A 17,226-nucleotide genomic window follows, 5' to 3' on the forward strand; every position below is an offset into this window, starting at 1 on the left:
GATGCAAGGCAAAGGCAAGGCAAAGACATGATGCAAGATTAAGGCAAAGACATGAAGAAGTTGTAATTCAAAGGAGGTGACAACGTGCTTGTGTTGATGCAAGTATTGGAGGTGAAGGAGAATAGCTTGTTGGAGCTTGCTTTCATATGGGTGTCATTGATGGCATGGTTTTCTTGGAGCTCTTGCATTAATAATGGACTATATTAATGCATGTTATTTGAATATGTTGAAATTTATGTTGAAGAATATGAATGCATGTCATTTGAATATGATGAAATTCTTTTTATGTATTTTAATATTCAAGAGTTTAAATAGTTTTGGAATTGAAGAGACACCTTTGGAATGCAAAGAGACAAGTTTTGCCATTTTAGATTCATGTGTGTGGAATACTAACAACCATCAAAGTTCAATTATAAAATTGTGTGAGGTTGGAGAGATGAAGGTTAGAGAGTATGTGAGCTGATTTGAATTGTTTATTACCTGGCACATATAGAGCAGATGTGGAGCAAATTTGAGGAGAAGAAGCAAGAATAGTTATGGAGGTACGCAGATTCATAGACCAAGTAACCAACACATTGTTGTTTCTTGTTTGTATCAGGGGATTGTAGTCTCCTTTCAAGTTGCAACTTGATAAATAATAGGTTGGAGTTTGTTGAGGTAGGATGCTGTTGAGGTAGGAGCCTCATGTGGGTTTTAGCCTGCAGAAAACTTATGGGAGTTGAAGCTTCTTTGCATGTTGTAGATTGCAGAAAAATTGAGGTAGCAACCTCTTGTAGGTTGGAACCTACAGAAAATCAGATGTAATAAGGGAGTAGGAGCTTGCCTTTCCACATAATGATAACAAAGTCGTGGTTTTTTGCTTTCATGGGTTTCCACTTATTTATGGTGTTCATATGTGATGCTTTTATGCGCTGATGTGATGTTTTAGGTTCACATATTTCTTGTTGTTCACATATTAAATCTATTGTTCATAATGTATTAAATTGCTCATTTAATCAGTTAAAAGAAAAAGAATATTAATGTCCATGAATGTGCTAAACTGATTCACCCCCCTAGTTTAGTCAAGTTTTCGTCACGTTCTATCCCCAAGTGGAATACACAATCTCTACATGCTGGTGGTCTCTTGGATCAAATATTTGTAACAATGTCATCCATGTTCTCCATAAACCTAATAGCGCACCCCACCACTTTATCAAAAGATCTATTTGATCCTACTGCTCATAATATCTCACCTTGACTAATTTTGAGAAACCGTTGCTGCATTAAATTAACCTTGAACACCTCATCAAGCTTTGTCACATGATGACATGATCCATTCAGATCCCATTTCCCATTTGCGATTCTGTCATCCCAAATATCTGAGGGCTCCTACTGCGCTATACCTTTGGCTAGAAGTGTCCTCCTTGTAAACATCAACTTAGTGGAACACCAACTCATAATCTCCTTCCTTTCCATCTAAAATGGACTTCTGAAATAGGAAGTATCCATAACCTCCCTTTGAATGTGCCTTACATAATCTTTAGTTGTAGCAACCCCTGAAAAGACCTTGTGTATAAATGCTAACACAAGGAATATTCCCACCATGTTGATGTTGTGTCACTTTGATTTCAACTGGAATGCTTATATACTGAAGCTCTATCTCATGATCTTGGTCTTATTGTAAAAGCAATTGGAAGGTTTTGGCTCCTCTTTTCTCATACCAACTCACCTCCCCATTATGCAAATGTGGATTCATGGTATTACAAGCCTTGTCGATGTAGCCCTGAATACGGTTGCTCCGTAGCTCTAGAGTAGGCTTCTTTTGCTGCCTCATTAGAAACTCTAATTGTTTCCCAACACGGATAAGATTGGCAACTGACCTACAAGGAACTTAAGCTTATTGTCTTGCTGTAATATGATAACTTTGAGTATCTTGGTTCTCTCCTTCATTTCTAGAAGGCCTTCTTTAACGTTTAATTTCTTCTTGAGTATGTTCTTGGTGATTTTCTTTGGAAAGTGTTGTAGAAGAGATTGGTGAAGTGATACAACTATCCTTCTCATGGGTTGTGGCTGCCATGTAAGATTGAGTTTCCACACAAGGCTCATCCATCTCCTCTGGTTTGAACCCTACCAACTCCTCATCAAGCAAGTAAGGGTTTATCTTCCCTTCACGTTGTTTGACATCATACTGTACCAAGTTATAAGCAATTGTCGAAGTGACTTGCTTTTGTTTCCGGACAACAATAATAAAGATATGATGGGATGGAAAATAACATCACTTTCATCACACTCATTAATAATTGTAACCGTGATGATTCTCATGTGCTCATGAATGGATTTGCCATGGCCTTTACTAATAACATCAATAAAGTAATGAAATAGTTGTAAAACGAGATCATGATTGATAACCATAGTCAAGTATAATAACACATGACTGTCAAGCATAATAACACATGACCTTGCCTCTGCCATTGATTTTAGAATCTTAGCCCTCTTGCCAAAAGATGGACTTCCCATTTGATCTAGCCCCTAGAACTTCCCACAATCAGTTGAACTATTTCCCGCGCAATATTCCCCTTATAAGGGATTTTAGGAGCTGTAACCCTTAAAATTTCACTCAGACAATGTGCAACATCAAGCCTTACCCCTCCATCTTTATGCCTTAATAGCCTGTACTCACACAAGTTAGTCACTGTTGGAACCATAGCTACTATAGTCAACTAAGAAGGTGATTGTACCACCATTTGTATTTGCCTTGTCACCTCCTCCAATGAGCTAAGAAGGACATCTTTGGATGGATACAATTGTCCAAGTTGATCTCATGCTCTATAAAGGTGCTGCAAAAACTCCATCAAGGCACTGAAACTCGATATCAAAAGTAATCTACCTTCCACTGTTGAACCTCATCAGATTATAATATACCCTTTAGACACATAGCTCACTTATCACACCATTTTTTTGGGGATTACCACGTTCATTAGAAGTTTTTAATGCTGCTTATTACAACAGAGACATCATTCCAATTATTTCTACATTCAAAACAAGAAACCCTTTACTCAATAAATACAAAGATTACATCCATTCTCAATAGATCTTCCGCATACTATTTTAGAGGTGTTCACATGCATGCAAATTTCCTATATGTAGTTGTCTTAGACTTTTCCTACATGATTGTTGTTGTTACACGAATACTGTACGCTATTTGGTAGCTCGATCTTCAATGAGTGACTTGGACCATTGGCAAGATTTGACTCGACACCCAACTCTTGGCCGCGTGTCGGGTTCTCAAGAATTGCTCATTAGTTTGGTAATACCTTGCGTCATTCGATCTCCTCATGTTGTTTGAGATTAACACTAGATCATTTCCAGTTTGCCCAGTTGCTAGCATTCACATTCCCGTGCAAATTAATTTGGGCCTTTTCTTTGTCTCCTTGCTTTTCAAGTTTGGAGATGGCAAAGAGCCATTATCAACAGTGGAGGAGCAATGCCTGTCAGAGAGAAATAGTGGTAGAGTGGAAGAAACTAAATTATTTTGCTTTCATCTTTGACTACGAACATTTCACTTGTTTTTCTTGAATACTTTAATCTCTCTTCATGTTCTTTGAGCTAACAATGTCTATGTTGGAAATGTTTGTCGATATTTGAACAATTTGTCAAAAAAAATGCTAAAGAGATGTTGCATCAACCTCAATGTGATGCAAATGCTTCTCATTCATTCTCGATACTTGGCACATAAAATAATATAACAAATGAATATAATAAAAGAAGACACTTTGATCCCAAATCATTCTCTTCAGTGAGTTTGTGTTCTTCAATAGTTGATCACACTCATTGAATTGGATGGTATTGACTTGACATCCTTTTCAGGGGCAACTTATAGAGGATGAAAAGGACTAGTGTTGAGGGAATAATTTATACTAGCATATAGTAAATGAAATTCAGAATTGGGTGGTACATCACAACTAGATTGGCATCTGTATCAAAAGCAGAAAGCGCAACCAAAAAGAACTTTATCAAAAAGCACGTGAAGCATATAACTGTCTCACAACCTCATGCTACTTCTTTCTGCACCCTCTAGACTCAATTGGAAACGGCCTCAACATTAAAAATAACCTTCCTCCATATAGTAGGAAACCCAATGTTGCAAAAAATGATATAACTGCAACAAACAATCTTGCAATTGCCTCCACAACATTATTGTCATGAATCCAAAGGTATATCCAAATGCAAATCTGAATAAAATAAACTACACCATTTATAATAAAATAGGTTGGCCGATTTTTTGTTTGTTTGTTTGTTGTTTGTATTGTTTTTGTTTTTTAGTCGATAAGCTTCGTGCCTGATGGTATATCTTAGCCCAAAATAGGTTGAAAATAATAGTATTCTAGGAAGATCTAGTAGTATTGTTGCAAAAACCCTTTGTTCAAAAGCAAACGCGTGTTTATGAAATCCAAAGACAACAATTCGTACTCCATTCATAATAAAGTTCATGAGATGGAAAATCTTTTGCATTGTCCAGCCATATTCTAGAACTCATAATTGAATGTGAATAATTTGTATTTGAAGATGCGACAAGAGGTCCTCGATTCGATTCTTGTGGCCGATCTTGCTTCTCTACTCTTGTTGCTTTGTTTGTTCCCAAACGATGGACTTGATCGATGCAAAGGTGATGCAGGAGTTGGCCAAGAACCACCCCATAGTTGGTGCACACCATTGGTCTTTCGTAACTTTGCAGTGAATGGTTCTCGGGATCTTCCCAGTGGGAACTATCCATTGTGCTATATAAAAGTGCCAAGTCACTGGCAATGGGTATTGTTGCCTGCGCTCTGAGGATGTAGTTGATGGACTAGCAAAAACGAAACGACAGCATAGCTTACTTAACAGAACTCAGAATGTTGTTTATGGGTCAAGAGGAAATAATAATTGCCTCTGCAACATTACTGTCATCAATCCAAAGGTATACCCAAATGCAAATTTGAATAAAATAAACAACATTTATAATAAAAAAGGTTGGCTGATTTTGTTTAGTCAATAAGCTTCGTGCCTGATGGTATATCTCAGCCTAAAATAGGACAAATAATGTATATGTTGAAAATAATAGTATTCTAGGAAGATCTAGTAATACAATTGAAAAAACCCTTGGTTCAAAAGAAAACATTTGTCTATGAAATCCGAAGGCAAAAGTCTGTACTCCATTCACAATAATGTCCATGAGATGGAAAACCATTTGCATTGTCCAACCATATTCTAGAACTCATAATTGAATGTGAATAAGTTGTATCTGAAGATGCGACAGGAGGTCCTCGGTTCGATTCCTGTGGCCAATCTTTCTTCTCTACTTTTGTTGCTTTCTCTGTTCCCAGACGACGAACTTGACCGATGCAAAGGTTATGCAGGAGTTGGCTAAGAACCACCCCATAGTTGGCATGCACCACTAGTATTTCGTAACTCTGCAGTGAATGGTTCTCGGGATCTTCCCAGTGGGGCCCATCCACTGTGCCCTATAACAGTACCAGGTAGCTGGCGATGGGTACTGTTGCTTGTGCTTTGAGGATGTAGTTGATGGACCAACAAAAACGAATTGACAATGTAGCTGACTTATTTAATGGAACTTAGAATGTTGTTTATGGGTCGAGAGGAAATAATAATTACTCACTACTTGTCTTCTGATATTTTTATAATGGCAACGCCATAACTTCTAGAGGTGCGTATTGACAATCTCTTGAAATGGATGAAAAAATAGGAGAAACTTGCGGTTTTAGGGCGTTGTGAGCTGCGTTGTAAGGCTCTTTAGGTAATTTGTGGCTATAGCAATCGACTTCACGAGGAAATCGGCTACCGTTGGTTGGACTGTCAATTATCAAACTCAACCCCGCATACAAATGGGTCTTATGTTTATAGATTGACGACCCTAGATATGTTTATCTGCGAGGATATATCTCAGCATGGCCCAACTTACTTAGTTAGGTCCAATTTGAATTGACAGACACAACGACTTGGCCCTTTATATTATCGATCAATTTACTTACAGGATTTGGTTTCCACATAACTCGCTGCTACAACCCCTGCTTCTCATCCAACCTAGGGTTTTGGAACTTTCAATCATAAGTGGAGTGGACTTATGATCGAATGTGCCCCATAATAATATTCGTTGGCTATGACAATTTTGACAAGAAAACTCTCAAGCTGGTAGGAAGCACAATGCTTTGATACCATTATAATGTCCTAACTAGATTTTGCAATAATCTTTACATTACCATCAAGATATTTTTAACCAACACTTTGCAAAAATGACATCGGTAATGATCTTCTGCTAATTATTAATGTAAGGACATTTCTTTGAACATTTTGCATACAATGTAACATGAAACCTCATTTGACAATAAGCACAATCAACACACTCAACCTTATTATATTAAATATGGATCTGAATATACGTGAGAACCTGTTAAGAGGCTAGCAAGATGGCACAAATGGTTGAAGTTATAAATGGATGACAATGACCTCTCTAATCAATTCTTTGATGCCCTAATGAGAAATCTGGATGGCTCCTTCGTATACCTATTAAGATTAAATCCACAAATTGACTTGTGATGGTTTTGAGTGATTCCTCCTTCAAAACTGTAGGAATTTACAGGGTAAGTTCCTCAGACAGAACACCAAAGGACACCGCTCACAAACAGATCACAGATCAATACACCAGTATTTTGACGTGGTTAAAACCCTCAAAGAGGGAAACAGTCCACGGCCTGAGCCAATGCGGCCACTTCAGGGAATTTATTAATAAAAGAATGAAAATTTACATATGCTTCTCTCATAGACGGATTACACTACAAATGACCCTCCATGCTCTTTAAATAGAGATCATGGACCAATCGGGTGTTAAGCCACGGATCAAGTGTCGGTAATACCGAGGAGGGAATGAACCGTCGGATCACTACATATTGTCACCGTCGGATTGTAAGTTACAAAATGTACATAGTAAAGAAACACACTTTACCTAACTCTATACCTAAGTCTATACCAGACCAAGTTGTACTTAACTATTTCCTATGTGTCGGAATATCCTAACATCCCCCCTTAAGAACAACTTGGGATAGGATTGAAGGATTTACAAATATGACACAATAGGAGAAGGAAGGAGGCACTAGAGCCTATGTGTCGGAATATCCTAACATCCCCCCTTAAGAACAACTTGGGATAGGATTGAAGGATTTACAAATATGACACAATAGGAGAAGGAAGGAGGCACTAGAGCCTATCCCCCCTTAGTGACAACTTCCTGAACTCCAACCATAAATCGAAGTTTAGTGAACTTCGCCTCTGTGAGAGCCTTTGTAAAGATGTCTGCAACTTGATCATCTGTTGAACAATATTGCACTTCAAGAACATGGTTGTGAATGAGCTTTTTGATGAAGTGCATGTGCAGTTCAATGTGTTTGCTGCGCTGATGTTGGACTGGATCTTTGCATAGCTGAATGACACTTTGATTATCACACCAAAGTGTAGTCGGATGCTGCTGCTGAAAGCCAAACTCTGATAGGATCTGACAAAGCCACAAGGCTTCCTTACTAGCTTCTACGGCACCACGATACTCTGCTTCTGCTGAAGAAAGAGAAATGGCACCTTGTTTCTTGCAAGCCCATGTAATAGGTCCTGAACCAAGAGTGAACACATAACCTGCAGTAGACTTCCGATCATTAGGGTCACTAGCCCAATCGGAATCAGTGAAACCAACCAATAGAGGAGTTGCTTCGGCACTGTAATGAATTCCAAACTGAACTGTACCTCGAACATAACGAAGTATTCTTTTAGCTGCTTTCCAATGACTTTCACGTGGGTTTTGCATAAACCGAGCAACAAGGCCAACGACAAAGGAAAGGTCAGGACGAGTATGGGTTAGATACAAAAGTTTTCCTACAAGTTGACGGTATAAGGTAGCATCAACTTCAGGAGAAGTACAAGTGACTGAAAGTTTGACTCCAGACTGAAAGGGAGATGGGGCTGGCTTACAGTCTTCCATGTGAAAGTGGCGTAGAATATCACAGGCATACTTGGACTGAGAAAGGGAAATACCTTCCTTGGATTACAAGACTTGAAGACCGAGAAAATAATGTAAGTGTCCTAAGTCTGTCATTTCAAACTTCCTTTTAAGGCTAGACTTCACATGGTTTATAAGGTTTGGATCACTACCAGTCAGGATAAGATCATCAACATAAAGAACAAGAATGATAAGAGACTTGCCCACTTTCTTGGTGTAGACAGTATTGTCAGAATGACACCTAGAGAAGCCATTTTATAAAAGAAAGTTATCCATTTTGGCATACCAAGCGCGAGGAGCTTGCTTGAGACCATAAAGGGATTTCTTAAGCCGACATACAAGGCTGGAGTCTATTTGTATAAAGCCAATAGGTTGTTCCATATAGATTTCTTCATGCAAGTCCCCATGCAAGAAGGCATATTTAACATCCATCTGATGGACTTCCCATTTGAAAGAAGCAGCAAGGGAAAGAACAAGGCGGATAGAGTTCATTTTGGCAACAGGGGAGAAGGTTTCAGTGTAGTCAATGCCTTCAACTTGTGAAAAACCCTTAGCAACAAGACGAGCTTTATGTTTATCAACTTTCCCATCTGGTCCATACTTGGTTCTGTAAACCCATTTGCATCTAACAAGTTTTCGTCCCTTTGGTAGAGGAACAAGATCCCATGTATCATTTGCCAATAATGAATGATATTCTTCATTCATAGCTGCTTCCCAATCTGGATGGCTTGAAGCTTCTGCAAAGGTGTCAGGATCATAATTCACTGAAGCTTGAGCCAGTAAAGAAGAGGCTCTATCAAACTGAGAACGTGTATGTCGCTGATCTGTAGGATCACCGGCAAGATCACCTGCTGCATCCCGAGTAGGACGGACCCATTTTGGAAGCTGAGGAGCTGAAGGAGGATCCTGAGAAGGTGGGGGAGGAGTTTCATCCTCGCTTTCATCATCTAAAGAAGAAATATTTTCAAAAGTAGAAGAGATAGGGAGAGGTGGCACATTCGCCGAACTAGGCTCGCAAGCCGATATATTTTCAACAAACTTTACATCTCTTCTAATGATAACATTTTTGGACTTAAGTGGAATAAGTCTATATCCTTTGACATCTTCAGAATATCCAACAAAAATACATTTTTCACTCTTAGGTTCTAAAGCTTTATGTTTCTCATTTGGAATATGGGCCCATGCTTCACTTCCAAAGACACGAAAGTGACTTACATCTGGTTTGATTGAGCTCCATGCTTCTTCTGGAGTGATGTTCTTTAAAACCTTAGTAGGAGTGCGATTTATTATGTAATTTGCACAGTTAATTGCTTCTGCCCAATAATTAAGATTAAGTCCTTTAGATTGAAGCATACAATTAGCCATTTCCTTTAAGGTGCGATTCTTCCTTTCAGCTACAGCATTTTGTTGTGGAGTATATGGAACAGTATGTTGCATTTGAATTCCATTCTCAGTGCAAAAGTTGATGAATGTGTTTTTAACATATTCTCCGCCATTATCAGATCTTAGCTTAAGAATTTGATGTCCAGATTGTTTTTCAACAAAGGCCTGAAAGGCCAAGAGTTTTAAGAAGTATACCCAAGTGCGTCTGGAAAAATCATCAATGAAAGTTAAGAAATACTTGTAGCCAGAGAATGAAGCAACTGGAAGTGGACCACATAAATCACTATGCACGAGCTGTAAAGGGGTTGAGGCGTGCCAAGAGGCACGTTTTTCAAAACTGTCCCGATGATGTTTTCCGAGTACACATCTGGAACAAACACCATCTCTGCAAGATACCATTGGAAGACCTGTCACCATATTTTCTTTGCATAGATTCTGAAGAGAGCGATAGTTTAAGTGACCAAATCGCTCATGCCAAAGTTTGCTCACTTCATCATTATGAGCAACAAATACTGAGGGAAGATTTGATGACCCAAAGTTGTGAAACTTATACAACCTTGTAGAATCATCAACAATGCCAGTAGCTAAAATATGTCTAGGATCTCTTAGGTCCTTAATTACAACATCGTGAGGTGAAAATTCAACGATTTTACCTTACCTGAATGGGTTATCTGATATACAGATAGAAGGTTGCAGGATAAGGTTGGAACACATAATACATCATTAAACTGACCATTGTCTAGATGAACGGTTCCATCCCTACAACACTAAGAGATCTATCATCACCAACATATATATTTTTGGTGTTACAATCATTTAAAGAAGAAAACATGGCTTTGTTTTTGGCCATGTGATAAGAAGCTCCAGAATCAATGAGCCACTCATGAGAATGAGAAGAAGAAGATACATTTAATGCATAGCCAGACCGAGATGCTTGACAACCACATGCAGAAAGTGCCATTCCTGAAGATGAAGTTGAAGTTGAAGAGTGCTCCAAATGGATGTTATGCTTCTTCATTGCTGCTTCCAAGGCTTCCATCTTCTTAAAGCATTTGGATTCTAAGTGGCCATCTCGATTACAAAAGTTGCAATGTCTATCAGCCTTCTTCTCTTTGTTTTTATTTGTCTTATCATTTTGTTGAAATGATTTTTCATTTTGAGGCTGAAATTGCTTAGGACCCTTGTTTGGTTTAGGACCATTCTTTTTAGGATACAACTTCTTAGGATTCTTTGGATTTGGTTACTGCTGGGCGGCTAACGCTTTCTTAAAAGAGTTTCCAAGATGAAGAAGACCAAGGTGTAAGAGTTTTTCTTGTTCTCTTATTAAAGAATCACAAAAGGAATCAAAGGAAGGGGACTTGTAGGTTTGTCCTTGAGAAATGAAGGCTTCTCTTGTAGAATGGAAGGTGGAAACAAACACAGAATAGGCTGGTCCCAACTTAGTAAGAATGGAGTAGATAAGGCTACTATCTTCTTTCTTAACCTTAACACCTTCCAAGAGAAGTCTAAGGGTCTTGAATTTGGACAAAAAATCTTCAGTGCAAGAAAAATTATTGGGGTCCAATGTAAGCAATTCATTTTCAAGTTGATGGGCTTTAAGTTCATTTTTAATTCCAAAGACTTTAGTAATCTGTTGTAGTGCTTCATCAGGAGTATCAAGTTCTGCAATATGGAATCTAAGATCTGGAGAAATAGACATGCCTATCAACCCACGTGCTTGGTCTTGCCTATTTTCCCATTTAGCTGCCTTGTCTTCATCTTTCGGTTTGGTCTCTTTGCTTGTGGCTATTCTGTAAAGACCTTTACTCTAAGTAAATCCACAATGTAGGACCACCATTGGAAGTAGTTGGTGCTGTCAAGAATAACTTGGCATGGACTTTCCATTTAAAAAAAAACTGAAGCTATAGATGCTGAAACTAAGTGTTTCAATGGAAAGATCTCGAAAAATTAGGCTGTTTCAAAAAAATGGTTCTGAAAACGGCTTCCGGATGAAGAAGTTATGGCTTTTTGAAGAAAATTTGATGAAGTCGCCGACGAAGTGCGGGAATGTGCGGAAATGAAAAAATCCGCCCCCACAAAATGGAGATTTGAACCCAAGACCTCTACTCTCATAAATTAGCTTTGCACCAAGTGAACTATACAAAAAGTTTGAGAGAGAGAGAGAGAGAGAGAGAGAGAGGGGGGGGGGGGTTGATGCTTTGGGTTGCGTGCTTGCTTTGAGAAAGCTCTTTTTCCCTACAAAACAAAAAACACAAAACCCAACACGGACATACAAAAAAAACGAACCTTGCGGCTCGAAGTTAGCTTTAGCCGGAAACTAAATATTTTCAAAAACAAACCTTGTGGCTCGAAGTTAGCTTTAGCCGGAAACTAAATATTTTCCTCAATGTTTCCGATTTTCCGAGATCACACTAAGGCGCAGCGGAAAAGAGCATACACGAGAAAAATCCTTCCTTTCTGTTTTTGATTTGCCCAGATCGCACAGAGTCGCAGGGCAAAGAGCATACGCAGAAATGAAAGGTATCGATCCGGTAATAAAAAAAAGCTAAATAAACCGAAAACCGAAATAAACAGAGAGAAAATAACTGTAAACTGCAAATAAACAGTGTATACCTCCAGATCTTAAAAATGACGCAGCTAGGGCTACTGGAAACCTTTTCGCGTGAAACGAAAGGGGTTTCTCACTGGAACAGATGCTCCCAACACAACAGAGCAGTCCTCTCGGCCCGAAAGCAGTCAGAAACAGTAGATCTAGGAAACGGTAGTCGGATGCAGTTCTACTGACTTCAGATTTGGATCACCAACAGACGCGGCCCTCAAATAGCTCTGATACCATGTAGGAATTTACAGGGTAAGTTCCTTAGACAGAACACCAAAGGACACCGCTCACAAACAGATCACAGATCAATACACCAGTATTTTGACGTGGTTAAAACCCTCAAAGAGGGAAACAATCCACGGCCTGAGCCAACGCGGCCACTTCAGGCAATTTATTAATAAAAGAATGAAAATTTACATATGCTTCTCTCATAGACGGATTACACTACAAATGACCCTCCATGCTCTTTAAATAGAGATCATGGACCAATCGGGTGTTAAGCCACGGATCAAGTGTCGGTAATACCGAGGAGAGAATGAACCGTCGGATCACTACATATCGTGACCGTCAGATTGTAAGTTACAAAATGTACATAGTAAAGAAACACACTTTACCTAACTCTATACTAGACCAAGTTGTACTTAACTATTTCCTATGTGTCGGAATATCCTAACAAAAACTAGCTAGGGTAGAGTCTCTCACCACCGAAGACTAGTTATTTTATTCGACTAGGGTGGGTAATTGCTCCATCGAAGAACATCATGCTCGGGGTTTTAAACACTCAAGCAAGCTCCAAGAACCAAAGTAAACAATCCATCAGATATTCTTACGTGCTTAAAGAGTGATCTTAAGCTCCATTTTATAATGTTTGGCCATGCCAATACCATGGGTAAGTATTCCATGGATATTAATACCATGGGTTTTAATACCATGGGTAAGTACTCCATGGGTGCCAATACCATGGGTATCAATACCATGCTCAGGGTTATAAACCCTCAAGCAAGCCCCAAGAGCTAAAGTAAACAATCCATCAGATATTTGTACGTGCCTAAAGAATGACCTTGAGCTCCATTTTATAATCTTTGGCCATCTCAATACCATGGATAAGTATTCCATTGATATCAATATCGTGGGTAAATTTTCCATGGGTGCCAATACCATGGGCAAGTGATCCATTGGCAAGTAAATACATAATAATGTGACTTTATAAAGTCCCCCCAATTCTCTTGATGACATTTTAACCTAATCAAGCCAATTGTTTCCCTGCAGTGATCACGCAGAAAAGGGACATGACACAAAGTCTGAAATGTCACATATGTAACTAATCACCATTAATAAATGAGGAGTCAATGTTTTAAAACTTCGACTCGGGTTCAGAATCAACCGAGGGTCAGCTGCGACTCCGACTCTGACTCAGTAGGTTTGATTTCAATGGCTCGGTCGTTGTAAAAAATACATTAAATATTTATTTATTTATTTAAGAAAAAACATAATTTTAAAGATTTTCATTCATGTTTCCAGACACAAAGCATTAGAATATAGTGAGAAGACAACATATTATCAAAGTAGGCTCATGAATATATCCATTATATCAAAATGGCACCTAGTGCACTATCCAATACATACATGATATAGAGAAAAACAAAAACACATAACCAAGGAGGCTCTAAATGGACTCTACAACAAAAGTAAACTGTAAAACATCACTAGTCACCTGTACTACTGGCTACTGCTAGAGAAGCCAACATCATCTGGCTTAGACTCTGAATCAGAGTCAGACAGGGAAACCCATGGCTCCTCCACCTCATCACCATCTCCAACTGCAACTGTAGAAGTAGTAGCACTAGCAGGCGCAATAGTTGCACGCTGAGATAGACGAGATACGCGCTTTTGTCGTGGCTGAATGGGAGAAGTGCCTGCAACTAGAGGACTTGGGGTTGGGCCCGATACAAGTGGATCTGCATTCAACTGAACATTATGTTCAAGTAATGGCTCTATCTATAAATCCAAATCAATACCAATATCCTTGTCAGAATCAAACTCTGCCTGATGACTCTCCACTACCCAATCTGATGTTGGATCAATACCTTCCAACACAATGGGATCTATATCAGGTCTTTTGTTCAAAAATTGGTTGCGTCTTAGTCAGAGGTTGTATTGGACATAAACTAGATCATTTAACTGTTTTTGTTCCAAATGGTTTCTCTTCTTCGTGTGAATCCTCTCAAAGACAGACCAATTGCGCTCACACCTAGTAGCACTGCAAGTTTGACTCAAAATACGGATTGCAAACTTCTGCAATTGAGGACAATGGCTACCAAATGCCTCCCACCATTGTGCTGCATAAAACATAGTTGTGTAATGAGTTAGCTCAACAAATTATATCCGACTTTCAATTTATAAACAATTTAACAAAATAAGAATTTGAAAATTGAAATTGTTTGTTTACTTGGCTCATCTGCTTCCCTTGCAATCCTCGCTAGGTTCTTGCCAAAGGTACTTGTGGCTCTGCTGAAACAAGTGATCTGTCGATGTATCTCCAGTTAATCACTCTCCTTATGGACCATGCGGTCAATGCAATCAATCAATCCATCTCTAACCTTCCCAGTCAAAGCTCCTGCCTCCAAAGCTTTATAATGATACATTAGGTTCAAGAAAAACCCAACTGCATGTATAGGGCAATGGAGTTGATTGTTCCATCTTTGATCAATGATTTCTCTAATGGGCCCATACTTAGCCGCTCTATCCTTGTATACTGCCTTTATTTGCTCATTTGCTTGATCCACAGCGTCATAAATGAAGCCCATAGCCAATCTTTCCCCATCCACCAACCGCAACACCTTAACCAATGGCTCAACAACCTTCACAATCTCTGTTGCCCTTTTTCAAAATATTTCTTCATTAACTTTCTTTTTCACATCTTTGCCATCCTGCTTGCGAGACCATTGACATTCATTCCATTCATCACTGGAAAACACCTTTTGCAAGTTTCTATGTTAGGAAAGCATAGATTGCAATATCAAAAAATGAGTTGCAAATCTAGTGATGGCAAGCCTAATAATATCCATGCCCCCTGTGTGTTTCCTCATTAGGGTCAAAATCCATGAGTGATTGTAGATATTTTTTTGTTATGCTTTTGGCATGCTCTACAGTGTTCTTGACCCAATCTATTTTGCCAATATCCTCAAGCATGAGGTCTATGGAATGTGCAGCACATGGGGTCCCAAAGATGGTTTTGTGTTTTTCCTCTAACATTTTACCAACAAGAACATGTTGGAGTCATTACCTGTGATGATTTGAACAACATTAGCCACCCCCACCTCTTCAACAATCTCATCCAAACGCTGAAACAACAAGTGTGCATCTTTCACCCTATTAGATGCATCAACCGATTTTAGAAACATGGTTCCATGTGGGCAAAAGATAAGAAAGTTTATGATGGTACGGTTCCTTTGATCAGTCCATCCATCTGACATGATGGTACATCTTGTTTTTGCCCATGAGCTTTTGAAATCTTTCAAATATTCATCAATGGAGGAAACTTCTTTTTGCAAAAGATATCCCCTTAAACTCATGCATAGTAGGGCCTTTGAAGCCCTTTCCAACTGCAAATATGGCATCAAACATAGGTTCATAATATGGTGATTGAGAAGCATTGAAGGGGATATCAACATCATACCACCATCTAGCTATGTAATCACATGCAGTCTCTCTCAATTCTTTTTCCAATGGTCATCTAAAGTGGGCTGCATATGACTTCTATTAGCTGGAGGACCATGTGCACTATCAAAGGGAGAGGTGGGTGAAATAACTTTTGATATCATCCTTCTTTTTCATTTTACCCTTACCCTTTTCTTGAATAGACTCCAAAGAGGGAGGAACATAGTGAAAGGGGTTGGATGCATCAGTGCAAGGGATAGATGAAGAGCCCTCATAATCAAAATTGGGGTTGGCAGCCATCATTTGTTGTATACTCCTCTTCCTCCCAATTTCAGCCTCTATTTCTTTTTGCCTAACTTTTTCTTGCTCAAACTTCTCAAAGTTATCTAGCAACTCCTTCCTAATCTCCCCAATTTGTGCTGATGGTGCTTCACATGGAGTAATTTGGCCTCTAACACTAGCCAAGTGTTGTTTCAGCCTATGAATGCCCCCTCCACCCCCCTTAATTTTTCTATGACAAAATTTGCAATGCATTTGATTGTCAATCATTTCAGCATATGTCAAAGCAACATCTTTCATTCCAGGAGCCATTTTTTGATATTTGGACTTGGAAATGAAAGGAAAAAAAATCTGAAAATGTAAAGAAAAAAACAGTGCTTCAATGTTCATTTCTTTTACAACAAAGACTCTTTTCAATTTCCAAATTTGCACAAAAAAAGAAGCAAAAATAGATTTTAATAGTGAAAAGAAATACATCTAGGCACAAACCACCTCCTCAATGCTACTCCAACAAATCAACTCTTTAATGCTGCTCCAATGGCTACCCAAGAAGCTCCTCACTGCTGCTCCAATGATTGCCCAAGATTCCTCACTGTTGCTCTAAAAACAAACTCCACAACTCTTCACAACTCCTCTCAAATTCTCACACAAAAGCAATGAGATAGTTGTGAGGGGGTTGGGTAGCTTTTATCGGCTTGGGAGAGGTAAATGGCCTTAAAGATAACCTAAAACCAAATTAGAATCAAGTTTGGGTCCGTTCCCCCCCCCCCAAAAGGCATCGCTGGGCGTGTTTGGGTGTCGCTGGCCAAACCAATTGGTTTAACTCGGGCTCGGTCAAGTCAGCGTTTGTTACCGAACCGGCCGAGTCGGTCAATTGATCGGTTTAACTCGGGCTTCGCCGAGTCGGCTGGTTTGTTATCGAACCGATCGAGTCGGTGACCGACTCGGTCGGTTCGATAACAAACCGGCCACCAGACCGGTTTTTCTCTCTAGTCAGACCGATCAGGGGCATGGCTCGGCTGAATCCGAGCCGACTCGACCGATTTTTAAAACACTGATTGCAACTTACTCTCTTTCCAAGTATAAATACACCTAGATAATGTACGTTGTAATGATCCATTACCAAGGAGTTGCTAGATTGATTGTAATAGCTATTGATAAAATCTCACAATACAACAATATTTAGAGCCATCTAGGTGTCATAACATACCACTGTCCAATGCCTTTAGCAAGCCATTTATTAAGAACTTCCTTTCTTTGACCTCATACATTAAGAGAGACACAA

General features: G+C 39.2%; 1 protein-coding gene and 1 pseudogene across 1 annotated transcript in view; one reads left to right on the top strand and one right to left on the bottom strand.

The window, feature by feature from the left end:
* LOC149262541 (mitogen-activated protein kinase kinase kinase NPK1-like) overlaps nucleotides 1-17,226 on the top strand; it is a 65,022-nt gene that overhangs the window by 5,153 nt on the left and 42,643 nt on the right. The gene's annotated exons all lie outside the window — the stretch shown is intronic.
* Nucleotides 3,808-5,254, bottom strand: LOC149262542 (tobamovirus multiplication protein 1-like; annotated as a pseudogene).

Source organism: Pinus tabuliformis, chromosome 6, assembly GCF_031772625.1.
Source record: "Pinus tabuliformis cultivar Carrire ecotype Pingquan chromosome 6, CPIR1, whole genome shotgun sequence".
NCBI lineage: Eukaryota > Viridiplantae > Streptophyta > Pinopsida > Pinales > Pinaceae > Pinus > Pinus tabuliformis.